Source organism: Oryx dammah, unplaced genomic scaffold (genome assembly GCF_014754425.2).
Source record: "Oryx dammah isolate SB20612 unplaced genomic scaffold, SCBI_Odam_1.1 HiC_scaffold_22, whole genome shotgun sequence".
Classification (NCBI taxonomy): domain Eukaryota; kingdom Metazoa; phylum Chordata; class Mammalia; order Artiodactyla; family Bovidae; genus Oryx; species Oryx dammah.
In genome coordinates this window covers 29,337,900-29,352,666 of record NW_024070206.1, presented here as the reverse complement: position 1 = coordinate 29,352,666, position 14,767 = coordinate 29,337,900, and the positions used below count along the sequence as shown (strand labels likewise).

General features: G+C 39.8%; 1 protein-coding gene across 1 annotated transcript in view; it reads left to right on the top strand.

The window, feature by feature from the left end:
- Positions 1-14,767, top strand: part of OSBPL1A (oxysterol binding protein like 1A) — a 221,221-nt gene that overhangs the window by 82,040 nt on the left and 124,414 nt on the right. The gene's annotated exons all lie outside the window — the stretch shown is intronic.

The window sequence follows — 14,767 nt, the reverse complement described above, 5'->3', positions numbered from 1 at the left end:
GCTCTGATATGTTTGTGAATAACTCCACTAAAATTTAATCAACTTAGTTGTCTATGAGATTATGACTATATCAATTTTAATCATGATCTAGTTTGTATGTGCCTGGGAAAGGTGAAGGTATGTTGAGATCAGAATAAACTGAGCATAAAAGTTCTGTATCTGTCCAGATGCACCTCAGGCATCACTTTGTTTCAGTTCAGCAAACACTTATTTATATGAGTGATGACAGCTTGGGAAGGATAGCAGTCACTTTGATTATTAACTGCCAGCTGGAATATTTTATTACTCAGTGCTGTTTATGCTCAGTGGGCTTTTAAATAATAACAGCTTCATTATATTTAATTCACCTAATTCTAAAGCCTAGAATTCACCTATGTGGAGTGTATCGGTGGCTTTTAGTATGGTCATAGACTTATGCAGCTGTGACTATCAATGGGCTTTTAAAATAGCATCCTCACCAAGAATCATCAAAACTCAGCTGAGATACTAACAACATTTAAAAGATGCAGAAACGGTACAGAGTGAGGTGAAAAGTAAAGATTTTTTTTTCATCTGGACCAAAGTAAGAAATTATATCAGAACTACAACCAAATTTTTTTTTTCTTGTTTTGAACGTTGAGACAGATGTCTTGGTTCAGGTCACCTGTATGACTTGTCACTCATAATGATGGCGTGCATCGGTTATGCTCTTAGAGACACACATGGTATTCAGTACCAAGAGTGCGTTCACTTTGCACAGTGACGTCTGGGAAACTTTGAAAAATATTTGTGATTTGACAGTGCTCTTTCATGTATCTGCAGTAAAAGTCAGTGGGTTTATACATGAACGATTATAGACATTATTTTCTGAAAGACTGGTGTAGGTAAATAGAACAACACACCCTCAGAAATAGAGTAGAGATAATTTCATGAATGGAGTTAGAGTTTGAAGGTAACCGAGTCTGCTCTTAATGCCAATGGGTTGTACAGAATAACCTGGCACATGTGGTTTATTCAACCTACTCCAAACTGCCTACGTAGTTTTCCAGTGACATCTCAAGCGGAAAAACTAAAATGTTTGTGGACGGAATCCAGATCTTGAGGTTGGGATTGTTAGTTGGTTTACATTTTGGTACAAAACTGTACGAATGTGAACTTTAAGACTCCACACCCTCTTTCTTACTGCATCTTTTAAGAATGGTACACATTCTGCTCTATGCCGCCTGCGTCCAGATCACCGCAGCGCCTGCCCTTTACTCTCCCTGCCTTCTGGGAACCCCCCCTGCATTCCATGCTTAAGGGGGGTTGAGTCAGAAGGCTTTCAGGAACTCTTCCAACTCAAATGCTGTGAAATACTGCATTATTGCTGCCAGATTAATTTTAGAAACTTACAGTTTAAAAATGATTATAAATGTGTGTGGGTTTTTTTTTTTTTTTTTAACCTGAGAAAATCTTTTAAGTGTCCTTGAAACTGCAGAATAAAATACAAACTTTTTATCTTGGCATTTAAGGATGTTCTTAACCTGATCACAAACTGATTTTTTAGCTTTATTTATAGTTCTTCTCCCCATGATCCCTGTGAACACTTTTGACCAAGCACTGTGTCTTTTGGTCCTCTGTTAAAGTAATACTTTTGTTTTCATGTGTATATTAGTCATTCAGTTGTATCTGCACTTTTTGTGACCCCCATGGACTCTAGCCCATCAGGCTTCTCTGTCCATGGGCTCCAGGCAAGAATGCTGGAGTGGGTAGCTGTTTCCTTCTCCAGGGGATCTTCCCAACCCAGGGATTGAACCCTGGTCTCCCACATTGCAGGCAGTCTTTACTATCTGAGCCACTATCGTTTTCATGAGTGGACCTTAAGCCTAATTTCTATCTGGATTAATGCCAAAGTTACGTATCTGACATGTACAACACATCATTCAAGGTGTAAAGAATGCAGTATTGAAATTGCCACAATTTGATCTTTACCAAAAACCTGGTTGCAAAAATGAATAAAATAACTCAAACTTATAAAACTTTTGGAAGACTTCCTGAAGGCCACGTAGTCAATCTGTTCTACCCGACAACTCTAAATTTGCCCTTAGGTGTAATAGCCAGGTTTTGACCATTGTAAATAATTTCTATGGTACACTTATATTTGATCACATCACTTTATTACCATAGGATTCTTGGCTATGAGATTAATGGGTGAAAATATATTAATGTTTTTGAACCTATTGATGTATACGTGTAAGTAACTTTCCAAAAAAGATATATTACCTTACACGCCAAGTTTAATGCATGCGCTTTTTTGCTAAATGTGTATAGTAAATCCCTGGTTGAAGACATTATCATGTTTTCACTTATCGAAAAGAAAACATCTTGAAAAGCACTTTTGTTCAACCCACTTACTTTAGTCAAAGTCCTGGACTTTGAGTAAGGATTCTTATCACCCCTTCACTGTTGCCATACCGGTCCAAGCCACCCTCATCTCCTTCGTGCACTATTAAAAACAGCCTCCTGACTCAAATCTCACCCGTGTTCCCTACAGTCCCTACCCCAAGGATCCTTCTAAAGCATTAGTGGGTTGATACTCTTAGCTCAAAACACCCCTTTGCTTCCAGGTCTCCTCACTTAGAGTCAAAGATGAAGTCCTTCTAATGATCTACAGAGTCTTCCTGTCCTGTCTCACCTCTCTGTCCTCCTCTCCTGCCTGCCTCTCTGCAGCCTCACTGGCCTTGCTCTTCCTTAAAGCTGCCTGGGTATGCTGGCCCTTCTGCCTGGAAGGCTTTTCTCCAGGACTTTCCCTGACCCCCGCCCCCTTGTTCCAGCAGAACCTTGCTTGATGCCCTGGGCCCTTGATCACTATCAACTTTAGAAGCATTCTTAGGGCTTCTTTGCCCTTGGCCCTCTGATTGGCTCCAGCTGACAGATCTTGTCAGGAGGTGGGGGAAGGGTGAGAGGAGGGGTCAGTTGGGGGTCACCCTGCTCCCTCCTGCATGGCTGTGGTCTCCCTGTGGCTGGACTCCCCTCTCAATGGGCCCAGGGCCCTAGTCTATGACTCCAGTTCGTATTGCCCTCTCCCTTTGCCCTCTGTCCCAGGATGGTCCTGCCTGCCTGTCTGTCCACTCACCCTCCTCATCTTTGTGAGTCACCTCCTTTTAAAATTATCTTAGTTACACTTTGACTTTGTGGGCTCTTTCTGCCATGACATTACTGATACCAAGTCCTGTCTCAATGTCCGACTCGGACTCTGCATCTCCGGCCTTGCGTTGTTCTTCTCTTTGTCACTTAACAACCTTCGCGTGTGTGTGTGGAGTTGACTGTCTACCTCTCTTGTTGGAATATAAACTCCATGAAGGGAGGAACTTTGCTCTGTTTTATTCACTGATTATCTTCATCTAAACCATGTGCATAGCACATAGTAGGTGCTTGTGTTCCCTTGGCTCTTGTCCAACCTCCCCTCCTCTTTCCACACAGACACACACACACTCATTTTGAGTGAATGAAATGAGTAACATATTTAGCTAATAAATTTATAACATTTCTGTTGAATTGGGGAGAAACAAGTACTACATTTATTTGTTCTGTCAAGTTAATGATTATACAGATCATACAATTCAGTGAAATTTTTTTTTTTTACTTTATTTATTTACTTTTTTGGAGGCTAATTACTTTACAATATTGTATTGGTTTTGTGATACATTGACATGAATCCGCCACAGGTGTACATGTGTTCCCCATCCTGAACCCCCCTCCCACCTCCCTCCCCACCCCATCCCTCTGGGTCATCCCAGTGCACCAGCCCCAAGCATCCTGTATCATGCATCAAACCTGGACTGGCGATCCATTTCACATACGATATTATACATGTTTCAATGCCATTCTCCCAAACCATCCCACCCTCACCCTCTCCCACAGAGTCCAAAAGACTGTTCTATACATCTGTGTCTCTTTTGCTGTCTTACATACAGGGTTATCATTACCATCTTTCTAAATTCCATATATATACATTAGTATACTGTATTGGTGTTTTTCTTTCTGGCTTACTTCACTCTGTATAATAGGCTCCAGTTTCATCCACCTCATTAGAACTGATTCATATGTATTCTTTTTAATGGCTGAGTAATACTCCATTGTGTATATGTACCACAGCTTTCTTATCCATTCATCTGCTGATGGACATCTAGGTTGCTTCCATGTCCTGGCTGTTATAAACAGTGCTGCGATGAACATTGGGGTACATGTGTCTCTTTCAATTCTGGTTTCCTCGGTGTGTATGCCCAGCAGGGGGATTGCTGGGTCATAAGGCAGTTCTATTTCCAATTTTTTAAGGAATCTCCACACTGTTCTCCATAGTGGCTGTACTAGTTTACATCCCTACCAACAGTGTAAGAGGGTTCCCTTTTCTCCACACCCTCTCCAGCATTTATTGCTTGTAGACTTTTGGATCGCAGCCATTCTGACTGGCGTGAAATGGTACCTCATTATGGTTTTGATTTGCATTTCTCTGATAATGAGTGATGTTGAGCATCTTTTCATGTGTTTGCTAGCCATCTGTATATCTTCTCTGGAGAAATATCTGTTTAGTTCTTTGGCCCATTTTTTGTTTGGGTCATTTATTTTTTTGGAATTGAGCTGCAGGAGTTGCTGGTATATTTTTGAGATTAATTCTTTGTCACTTGCTTCGTTTGCTATTATTTTCTCCCATTCTGAAGGCTGTCTTTCCAGCAAACAAAAGCCCACTTCCAGTAAACTAAAGCCCAGGACCAGACGGCTTCACAGCTGAATTCTACCAAAAATTTAGAGAAGATCTAACACCTATCCTACTCAAACTCTTCCAGAAAATTGCAGAGGAAGGTAAACTTCCAAACTTATTCTATGAGGCCACCATCACCCTAATACCAAAACCTGGCAAAGATGCCACAAAAAAAGAAAACTACAGGCCAATATCACTGATGAACATAGATGCAAAAATCCTTAACAAAATTCTAGCAAACAGAATCCAACAACATATTAAAAAGATCATACATCATGACCAAGTGGGCTTTATCCCAGGAATGCAAGGATTCTTCAATATCTGCAAATCAATCAATGTAATACACCACATTAACAAATTGAAAAATAAAAACCATATGATGATCTCAATAGATACAGAGAAAGCCTTTGACAAAATTCAACATCCATTTATAATAAAAACCCTCCAGAAAGCAGGACTAGAAGGAACATACCTCAATGTAATAAAAGCTATATGACAAACCCACAGCAAACATCATCTTCAACGGTGAAAAATTGAAAGCATTTCCCCTAAAGTCAGGAACAAGACAAGGGTGCCCACTCTCACCACTACAATTCACCAGTTTTGGAAGTTTTGGCCACAGCAATCAGAGCAGAAAAAGAAATAAAAGGAATCCAGATTGGAAAACAAGTAAACTCTCACTGTTATGCAGATGACATGATCCTCTACATAGAAAACCCTAAAGATTCCACCAGAAAATTACTAGAGCTAATCAATGAATATAGTAATGTTGCAGGATATGAAATCAACACACAGAAATCCCTTGCATTCCCAGACACTAACAATGAGAAAACAGAGAAATTAAGGAAACAATTCCATTCACCATTGCAACGAAAAGAATAAAATACTTAGGAATATATCTACCTAAAGAAACAAAAGACCTATAGGGAAGATCCTCTGGGGAAGGAAATGGCAGCCCACTCCAGTACTCTTGCCTGGAAAATCCCACACACAGAGAAGTGTGGTAGGCTACAGTCCCTGGGGCTGCAAAGAGTCGGACACGACTGAGCAGGTTCACTTCATATCTACCTAAAGAAACAAAAGACCTATATATAGAAAACTATAAAACACTGGTGAAAGAAATCAATGAAATCTTGTAGGGACTTAAAAACTGTCAGCCCTCCCCTCGGGAGCAGTTTGCATTCTTTAATGGATTGGGTTTCCGCAGTCAATGCCATTGGTTTTTATATTGGATTCTTCTCTGGATTTAGTGATTTTCCTGAGACAAACCTTTTTTTTTTTTTTTTTCTAATTTCAATTGGAGGCTAATTACTTTACAATATTGTATTGGTTTTACCACACATCAACATGAATCTTCCACAGGTATACACGTGTTCCCCATCCTGAACCCCCCTCCCTCCCTGCACCATCCCGCTGGGTCATCTCGGTGCACCAGCCCCAAGCATCCAATATCATGCATCGAACCTGGACTGGCGATTTGTTTCATATATGATATACATGTTTCAATGCTATTCTCTCAAATCATCCCACCCTCGCCCTCTCCCACAGAGTCCAAAAGACTGTTCTATACATCTGTGTCTCTTTTGCTGGCTCGCATACAGGGTTTCTTATCCGTTCATCTGCTGATGGATATCTAGGTTGCTTCCATGTCCTGGCTGTTATAAACAGTGCTGCAGTGAACATTGGGGTACATGTGTCTCTTTCGATTCTGGTTTCCTTGGTGTGTATGCCCAGCAGTGGGATTGCTGGGTCATAAGGCAGTGTGTGGAGATTCCTTAAAAAACTGAGACAAACCTTTGAATAGTTTTTTTCACTGAGGATCTGTGAGTAGCAAACTTTCCCTCTCATCTGAATCTTTATTTGACCTCCGCTGGGTTACAGTTACTGTCCATTAGTTTTTTTTTAATACATAATTTTATTTAGTTTTTACTTTTGGCTATGGGTCTTTTGTCGCTGAGTGGGCTTTTCTCTAGGTGTGGCAAGCAGGGGCTACTCTGGTTATGGCCTCAGGCTTCCCAGTGCGGTGGCTTCTCGGTGCAGGGCACAGGCTCTGGGGGCACAGGTTTCAGTAGGTGTGGCCTGTAGGCTTGGTAGTCGTGGCTTCTGGGCTTTGTTGCTCCTCAACATGTGGGATCTTCCCAGATCAGGGATCAAACCCCCGTTTCCTTAATTGGCGGGCAGATTCTTTATCGCTGAGCCTCCAGGGAAGCCCCTCCATTAGTGTTTTGAAGATGCAATTCCAGTTTCTTCTGGCTTCTAATATTCTAATGATTCTTTGGTAGGCTTTTTTTTTTCTTTTTAAAGTTCTCTAATTGCTTTTCAAAGATCTCCCCTTTGTCTTTGTCATTTTGCAGTTTTAAAGTGTCTTACATTTGCTATTTGAGACTGTTTTTAATTCAAAGACTCAGTTCATTCCTTCTTCAGTCTAGGAAAGCTCTTTGTTGTCGCTTCACACCTGACTTCTTCATTCCTTCTCTTCCGCAGAAACTTGTTGTGGTCATGTTGGGAGGCTTCTCATTTTATCCCCTGTCTCTTGGTGTCTCATTCTGTTTCTATTTTTTCTGTGTTATATTCTGAGTAATTTCCTCAGATCTACTTTCTAGTTTCAGTTTCTTTCTCAATTTGATCTAGTTGGTCTGTTTAGTCCTCTGACTTTCTAATCCTAATGGACTGTATTTCATCATAGTAGAAATTCTAGTCGGTGGTTTTAAAAGTTTTTATATTTTTCCATAGAAGACTGCTCTTCCGTAGTACATGTATTTCTAACTTTATCGCTAATAATTTTAAATATATAAAACAGCCCTTTTCAGTGTGTTCTTACGTCTCAAGCTGTTGGTGGAGCTGGTTCTTTGGGTTTGTTGGCTGACTGTCCCTTGGAATGGATTGTTTGCTTCACTTTGGATTTTAACTTTTTATTGAGAGTATGTTTTTCCTCCTCCTGGATTATGGAACTGTCCCTTCACAGTAGTTTTGTTTCTGTTGAGTATGTAATCATTTTAAAATCGGATTGCATACTAAATGTGGTACAAGCTAGGGATTTCTGTTTTTCATGGTGCCCACCCAGAGCACTGGTAGGAAATGCCCTTCTTCACTGCTGCCCTGCCCGTTCCAGTTTTTTCTGGGGATCCAGTCCTTTACAAGGCCTTGCTCTGCTTGGTGGGATCAGAGCCGCATCTCCCTTCATGAGGATGTGAAGGAGCAGCTCTCAGCTCCCCCACTTTGTCCAGCTGACCTCTGACCCCCCCTGGTGCTTGGCCTTCCCCATCACACCTCTGCCTGTTCCTGTTCTGTCAGCCTTGACTTTTCTGTTGGTTTCCAGCATATCTGGGATTTTGCTCTTTCCAACTCTGATATATATTATTACTATCATTTTATCAGCATCTTTATGGGTTTGGGTTGGAAGGATGTTTCCTCATCATTGTAGTCAGCTAGGTACCACAAAGTGTCCCATGCACTTTCTAATGTGAAATATGTCAGTAATAAACAAATTGTATTATCTAGAATACGGCCACAGATAGCCCTTTTTGTGTGTGCATTGTTTTGTGTACTTTTCATATATTTACTCATTTTTAAAAAATATTATTGATTTGGCTGTCCCAGATCTTAGTTGTGGCACGGAAACTCTTAGTTGCAGCGTATGGAATCTAGTTCCCTCACTAAGAATCGAACCTGGGCCCCCTGCATTGGGAGTGTGGAGTCATAGCCACTGGACCATCAGGGAAGTCCCTATATTAACTCTTTTATTCCTTATGACAACCCAGTGTTAGTGCATGCCTATTATGTCCATTTTCTAAATAAGCTAACGGAGGCACAGAGAGCTTATGTAACTTGTCTTGGGTTACACAGTTAGTAAAAACCAGACAGAGTTTGATCCTAGGCAGCCTGGCTGCAGAGACTGCTCTTCACCAGTAAAGAACTTGGACTAAATAAAAAATTCTGTATTTCCTTTAAACTTTTGATCTGTGAGCTAGAAAAGATTACAGATTTTCATGCCTAGATCTGCATCTACAGTGAAAGGTAGAACTCATTGAGGACAGTCACTTGGCTGCTGCTGCTAAGGTATTGTTCCAGTCCTTAAGGTCTCCCATTCAGAAGTTCAAGGAGACAGGGCCGAAGTCTCCAACTCACAACAGAAAAATCCTTTGTATTTTTTCTGTCTATTATTGTTGTTATTTTTTCCTCTTCTCTTGTCCTGAGGTTCTTTCTGGTATTTCTCATCTCAAAGAACACATCTCCATTTGATACGCTTGCCTAAGCCCAGGCCTTGGCGCCATCTTAACCTTGGAGTGCGTCCTTGCAGCAATGCGCATCCTGTGTCTCCTGTATCTCTCCCTGTCCCTTTCTCTGTCCCTCGGTCCCTGCACTGACGCAGGCCACAGCCATCCTGTCCGTAGGTTGCAGCTCTTCTCATCTGGCCATGCTGCCTCGAGGGAGTGTTGCACATTGTGGTTTGAGAGGTGCCTCTAAACACAAATCAGCTCTTGAGACCTCAGTGCCTTAGGGGGTAATCGAACTCTGCCTTGACCTGTGTCTCCTCACTTGAGCAATATCACCTCTCACCTCTTCCTCAGAGTTCAGCAGCGCTGAACTTTTCTCATGCCTTAGGGTCATTGTTCTCAGCATGTGAAATACTAGCTTTTCCTCATCTTTTAAGTGTAGCTTCTAGAAACTTCTTGGCTTCTCTAAGACTAGCCTACGTGCTCTTACTTTGTGTTTCCAAATGACCCTCCAACTAATTCGCATCACTACCTCTTTCTGTTTCCATTTCCCACTCTGGGCAGACCTAGCTGCCTCAGGTCTCAGAAGGGGACAGAAGAACAAGCAAAAGCTCAGGCCACTACTTTTACACCTGCCCAGGCCTGTAATATGGGGACTTCCCAGATGGCTTAGTCGGTAAAGAATCCGCCTGCAATACAGGAGACCCAGGTTCCATCCCTAGAGAAGGGAATGGCAACCCACTCCAGTGTTCTTGCCTGGGAAATCCCATGGACAGGGGAGCCTGGTGGGCTACAGTCCATAAGGTCACAAGAGTTGGACATGACTTCGTGACTAAACCACCACCAGCACCACCCTGCTCTGAGAGCTGTCCCTGATCTCAGTAGGGACAGGGCACTGGGTGGAGAGCGGGATGCTGTTCTGGTCCAGGCTTCCTTTCAGGCAGTCAGGTGGAGGAGTCAGATAGAGGAGACAAAGTGGTTCTGAAACAGTGACTTATTACTCTTACTTTGCCTGGTCCATAGGAGAAAACACCATCACTTTCTCTCTCCTCACCTTACTCATTGAGGCACAGACCTGACCAGCACTTCCCTCCTGACTTTCCTGGAGGCAGAGCTCCCTGGGTCCCACGTGACTTCGTTGATTGGGTTTTCTCTTGAGACTACTCCCAAAAGGTTAGGAGCCACTGCGAGGGCCGTTGAGTCACGGGTGATGCAAATCTGTTTACAGCCTTTGGTGGAGATTTTAATCCAGTTTTCCTCCTTTCTTCTACTCACTCTTACTTGTAAAAGAATGCAAAATACATTTCATAGCTCTGCTGGCTTGCTAGACTGTACTGTAAGGGCAGAAACGGTTTCTCAGTTACTTACTCACCCCTTTTTCTCGAGCACCTGGAATGGAGTGCCTGCCACATGACAGCCACTCAGTAAGTGGCAGATGCAGAGCCTCTTACCTCTCAAGTTCTCATTGATCATAATTCTGAGACTCTTCTTCTCAGAACCAGGATTTTCAGACTATCTGAAAATAATAGTTATAGATATTTTGGATAAGTTTGTTTTATTGGGCGTTGTGTTTAACAATAACAAACTTACTCTTCAAGATCTGAGCCAAGTACTGTTACTTTTATCAAACTCCCCTTTATTATTCCATCCCATAATGGGAGCTCTTTTCTCTAAATGTGTGACATTCATGTGTGTATAGTTTCTTTGCTCTTTATATCTTTTAGCATCCCTATTATGATCTTTCTATTCTCATTTAACTCATGCTTTTAACTCATTTAACACATGCTGCTTGAATTATAAATCTTATACTTCCATTGCAACTAGTATAAGTTTAGAGATGTAGATACATAGAACAAATGCTCAGTGGTACTTGTTTAGTGGGTGATTGATTTCAAGCTAATCATCTTAATTTGAACAAGAAATAGATAAATTTAAATTTTTATATCTTATATGATGTCAGCAATCTTGATTTTTTTTTTTTCAAGTTACGGTTTTATGCAGTAGAAGTTTTTTAGAAGAGTAGTTGATTTTTATGTCCAGCAATCTTTTTCCCCATTTTAGGGAGAGAGTATTGATTGTCTTGAGGGATTTATATAATTCCAATGGAGTATGAATCAGTTTCAAAATACCTTTTCTCGTGCACACAGTCAGATACATTACATTTTCTGTTTTCCACCACAAGAGAAAAATTGTCTTATTTTGATATTTTCTTTATTTCCTATGACCTTAGCTTTGTCACTAGATAGCTTTGGGACTATTTATTCTCAACTGTTTGTGTTTACTTAAAAACAAAAAACACTTAAGGCAACACTGTGTCCAAAAGGACCAGGGTGAGAGGGTGAGGAAATGCCATTCATCCAGTTTTTTCCTCTTAAATATCTTGTCCCCAATGATAGAAATATTTGAGTTAAATTGAAAAACAGACAAAAGAGATTTTCTTGTGCCTCAAGTAAAAAAGAAAGTGTAGTTTAAAATAATACATTTATCCACCTGTGCTAATTAACCAACCTGTAGTAATATAAATGAAAATGTTTATGTCTTAAATATTTCTGGGGCTTCCCTAGTGGCTCAGTTGGTAAAGAATCTGCCTGCAATGTGGGATACCCACGTTCGATACCTGGATCAGGAAGATCCCTTGGAGAAAGGAATGGCAACCCACTCCAGTATTCTTGCCTGGAGAATCCCATGGACAGAGGAGCCTGGTGGGCTACAGTCCATGGGATCGCAAAGAGTTGGACACGACTGAGTGGCTAACACTTTAGCTAAAATCTAATAATTCTTCTGTTGTAAAATAAAATAACCCAGAGTGATTTGGATTTTCTATGCAAGTCAATGGGAATAAAATATTATTCTTTTTCCTCATTCTTTTAATATCTGAGTCTTTTCTTTGTACAAGGTTTGGTGTACAGTATTGGGGGGCGGTTAAAGAGGTTTAGAGCTTACTGAGATAGCAGCATACAGTGAGCATATGTACTGTGTACATGTGAGCAGAGTAGCGGAGCATATGCAAAGGGCCTGAGTTCTCAGCAAGGGGATGTGGCTATGTATGGAGTCTAGTAGAAGAGGTCACCTCCCACAGTGATTTTTAAGGAAGGCTTCATGGGAAGAATGGCATTTGAACTTGACCTTAAACTTTAGTTAAGAGGAGAAACTTCTTAATATGAATAATTACTATTTCCAATATTCACAGAAAAGGGAACATCTTTAACAAAAGTTCAGAAGTAGTAAAATAGGATCATATTTCTAGGAAAACAGATATTCCCAGGAAAATAGTCTGGCTGAAACTGACCATTTATGGAATGATTTAAATGTTAATCTAAGGAGTGTAGATTTTTTCTCTATAAGGAGAACAGTGGAGGTGTTCTGTATTAGGGTTTAGTTTAACAGCAAGAAACAAGCACTTCCCCACTAGTTTTAAAACTTACCCAATTAAAAATTGTACATTGTAATCATGGAAACGACAGATTGTGAGCTTTTTATACATGTCTCTAAAATTAAGCTTTTCACATATAATCTTCCAGCATCTTTCCTGAGTTCAACAATATTTTTAGTACAAAAAATAACTTTCTCTCTCAAATTAACTGGTACTATTTAAGTGTCCAATCCTCAGGGTAGGCCAGATATGGTAACATACTGCCTTTTTGCATTTATTACAGCTCAGTCTCTAAATATTAGTTGGCTAAAGCATATTTGCAGTGATTCCTAGTTGGTAACTTTTCTAGAAGCTTAGCAGTTCTCCTTTATGTAATCAGTATGAGACGTCATTGCATAAGAGGGATACTGGTGTCAACCAACTGGCCTTGATACATAGCCCTGAACCAGTGTGTTTACCATAGTCCATGGTTCTACACTATCCCACCATGCAGGTTAATATTAATTCTAGCATCTTGTTTGGACACTAGATTGTCAGAGAAATTAGGTAACTTTTGACTATTTTGAACAGAAGAATTTGACATTCAATAAGAGATTCTTATAAAAACTTGTCTTAATATATATTTCTTGGAATACCTTTTGAAAGCTTGTTTAACAATTTGTAAAGTGCCCCTAAAACTCATTGGCTGGGAAAAAACCCTGCCCCTAAAACCCTGATGCTGGGAAAGATTGAGGGCAAGAGGAGAACGGGGTGATTGAGGATGAGATGGTTGGATGGTAACACTGAGTCAATGGACATGAGTTTGAGCAAGCTCTGGGAGATGGTGAGGGACAGGGAAGCCCGACGTGCTGCTGCTGATGGAGGTGCAAGGTGTCAGACACAACTTGGCGACTGATCAACAACAACAATAACATTTATTTTGACATTTAATGTTTTATGGTAATCAATAAGTATCTTAAGTGTGAGATATCTAAAACATAGACATAATTGGAGGTAATGATGGCATTTAATAAAAAGAAGTATATCCATGAATGGACTGTGCTTCCATTCTTCTGTCCTTTGTGCCACGAAGGTGGAAGATTACTAGATTACCCAGATAATTTACGGGAGGCAGAGGCTGTGTCTGTTTTTCCTTGCGCATCTCTTCACATCCCCGGCCCCCAGCTCTGTGTAAGACATCTGTTGAGGTACTATTTGAGTCACATGGTATCTAGCATATGGTACTCTCTTTTGCTATTTAGCAACTAAGTACAGAATAAATCTTTACAATTTGTATCAAAGATTGCAAAAGAAATATGTGAAGTCCAATTTATCTTAAAATTTAGTAGTTTCCAATTATTTGGTTGTCATTAATAATAGCAAACCCTAGGAAACTCTATCCCATGAGATGCAAAATATGATAAAATGTCATTTGGTCTTTATATCAAGATACTAATAAAAGACTGTTCTTACTTCATTCACTATGATCTTTTCCTTTTATTGCGTACTTTTGCCTTATGAGTTTTAAGAAATAATTTTTCCAAGAAAAGGACTTGTCTTTGCTAAAATAAATCTCATTTGTATAAAACATTTGGAAAATTTAAAAAGAGAACAGTTTAATACAACTTTATCACTTAGAAATAATGGCTAAATAATTTGTCATATTTTTTCCTATAGATTTTCTTCCCACTGGAAAATTTTTGTTCAGATTTGTTGGCATTTGATTCCCTTGATTCTTTTTGTTTATTGACTTTGTTTACCATGTTTTAAGAATAGTGGTTTAAGTACATCAAGATTACTTATACACAGGATGCAACAGATTTAATTGTCTTTCTCCCTTTATTTTTTTCTTAAAGCTTTCTTATTATAATTTCTCTTTTTTGATGGAAGGGACAGATTTAAAGGATCTTAATGTATAATTAACATTAAATTCCAGGCTATTTCAACCAAGTACACTTTTCTCCCATTAATATGACATTTCACTTGTTTAAGTGACATGTATGCATTTTGTGGTTTTCTCTTGCCAAAAAAAAAAAAAAAAGAATGATGGGAAAAGTGGATTAAGATTTTCTTTAGGGGGTCCAAGGAAGATACTGATATTATCATTTGTTTCCCAACTTATGTGTACGGAAGGATACTGGACCTTGCAAGGCTGTATTTTTGAGAGCGAAAGACCTATTTATACAGAATGTTTATCCAAATAAGAAGTAGAGGAAGTTAATACCGCCTTCAGATCTCTGAGCTGTCATGTCAACTACAGAATTATTTTTGTCTCTTTTTAGCACTTTGCCTTGGAATAAAATTACTTATCTAGTAATGAATATCATGAAAGGGGAAGTGTTAATGTTTTATAAGTAATGATATCAGTCCTTCTTGACAGCTGTTTTTCTTAAACATTATTTATGTCTATAAAATTTTTGTTTCCTGTTTTTTTTTTTGTTTTTTAGTCCTGGCTCTTCTCCTTTTAAGATATAGGCT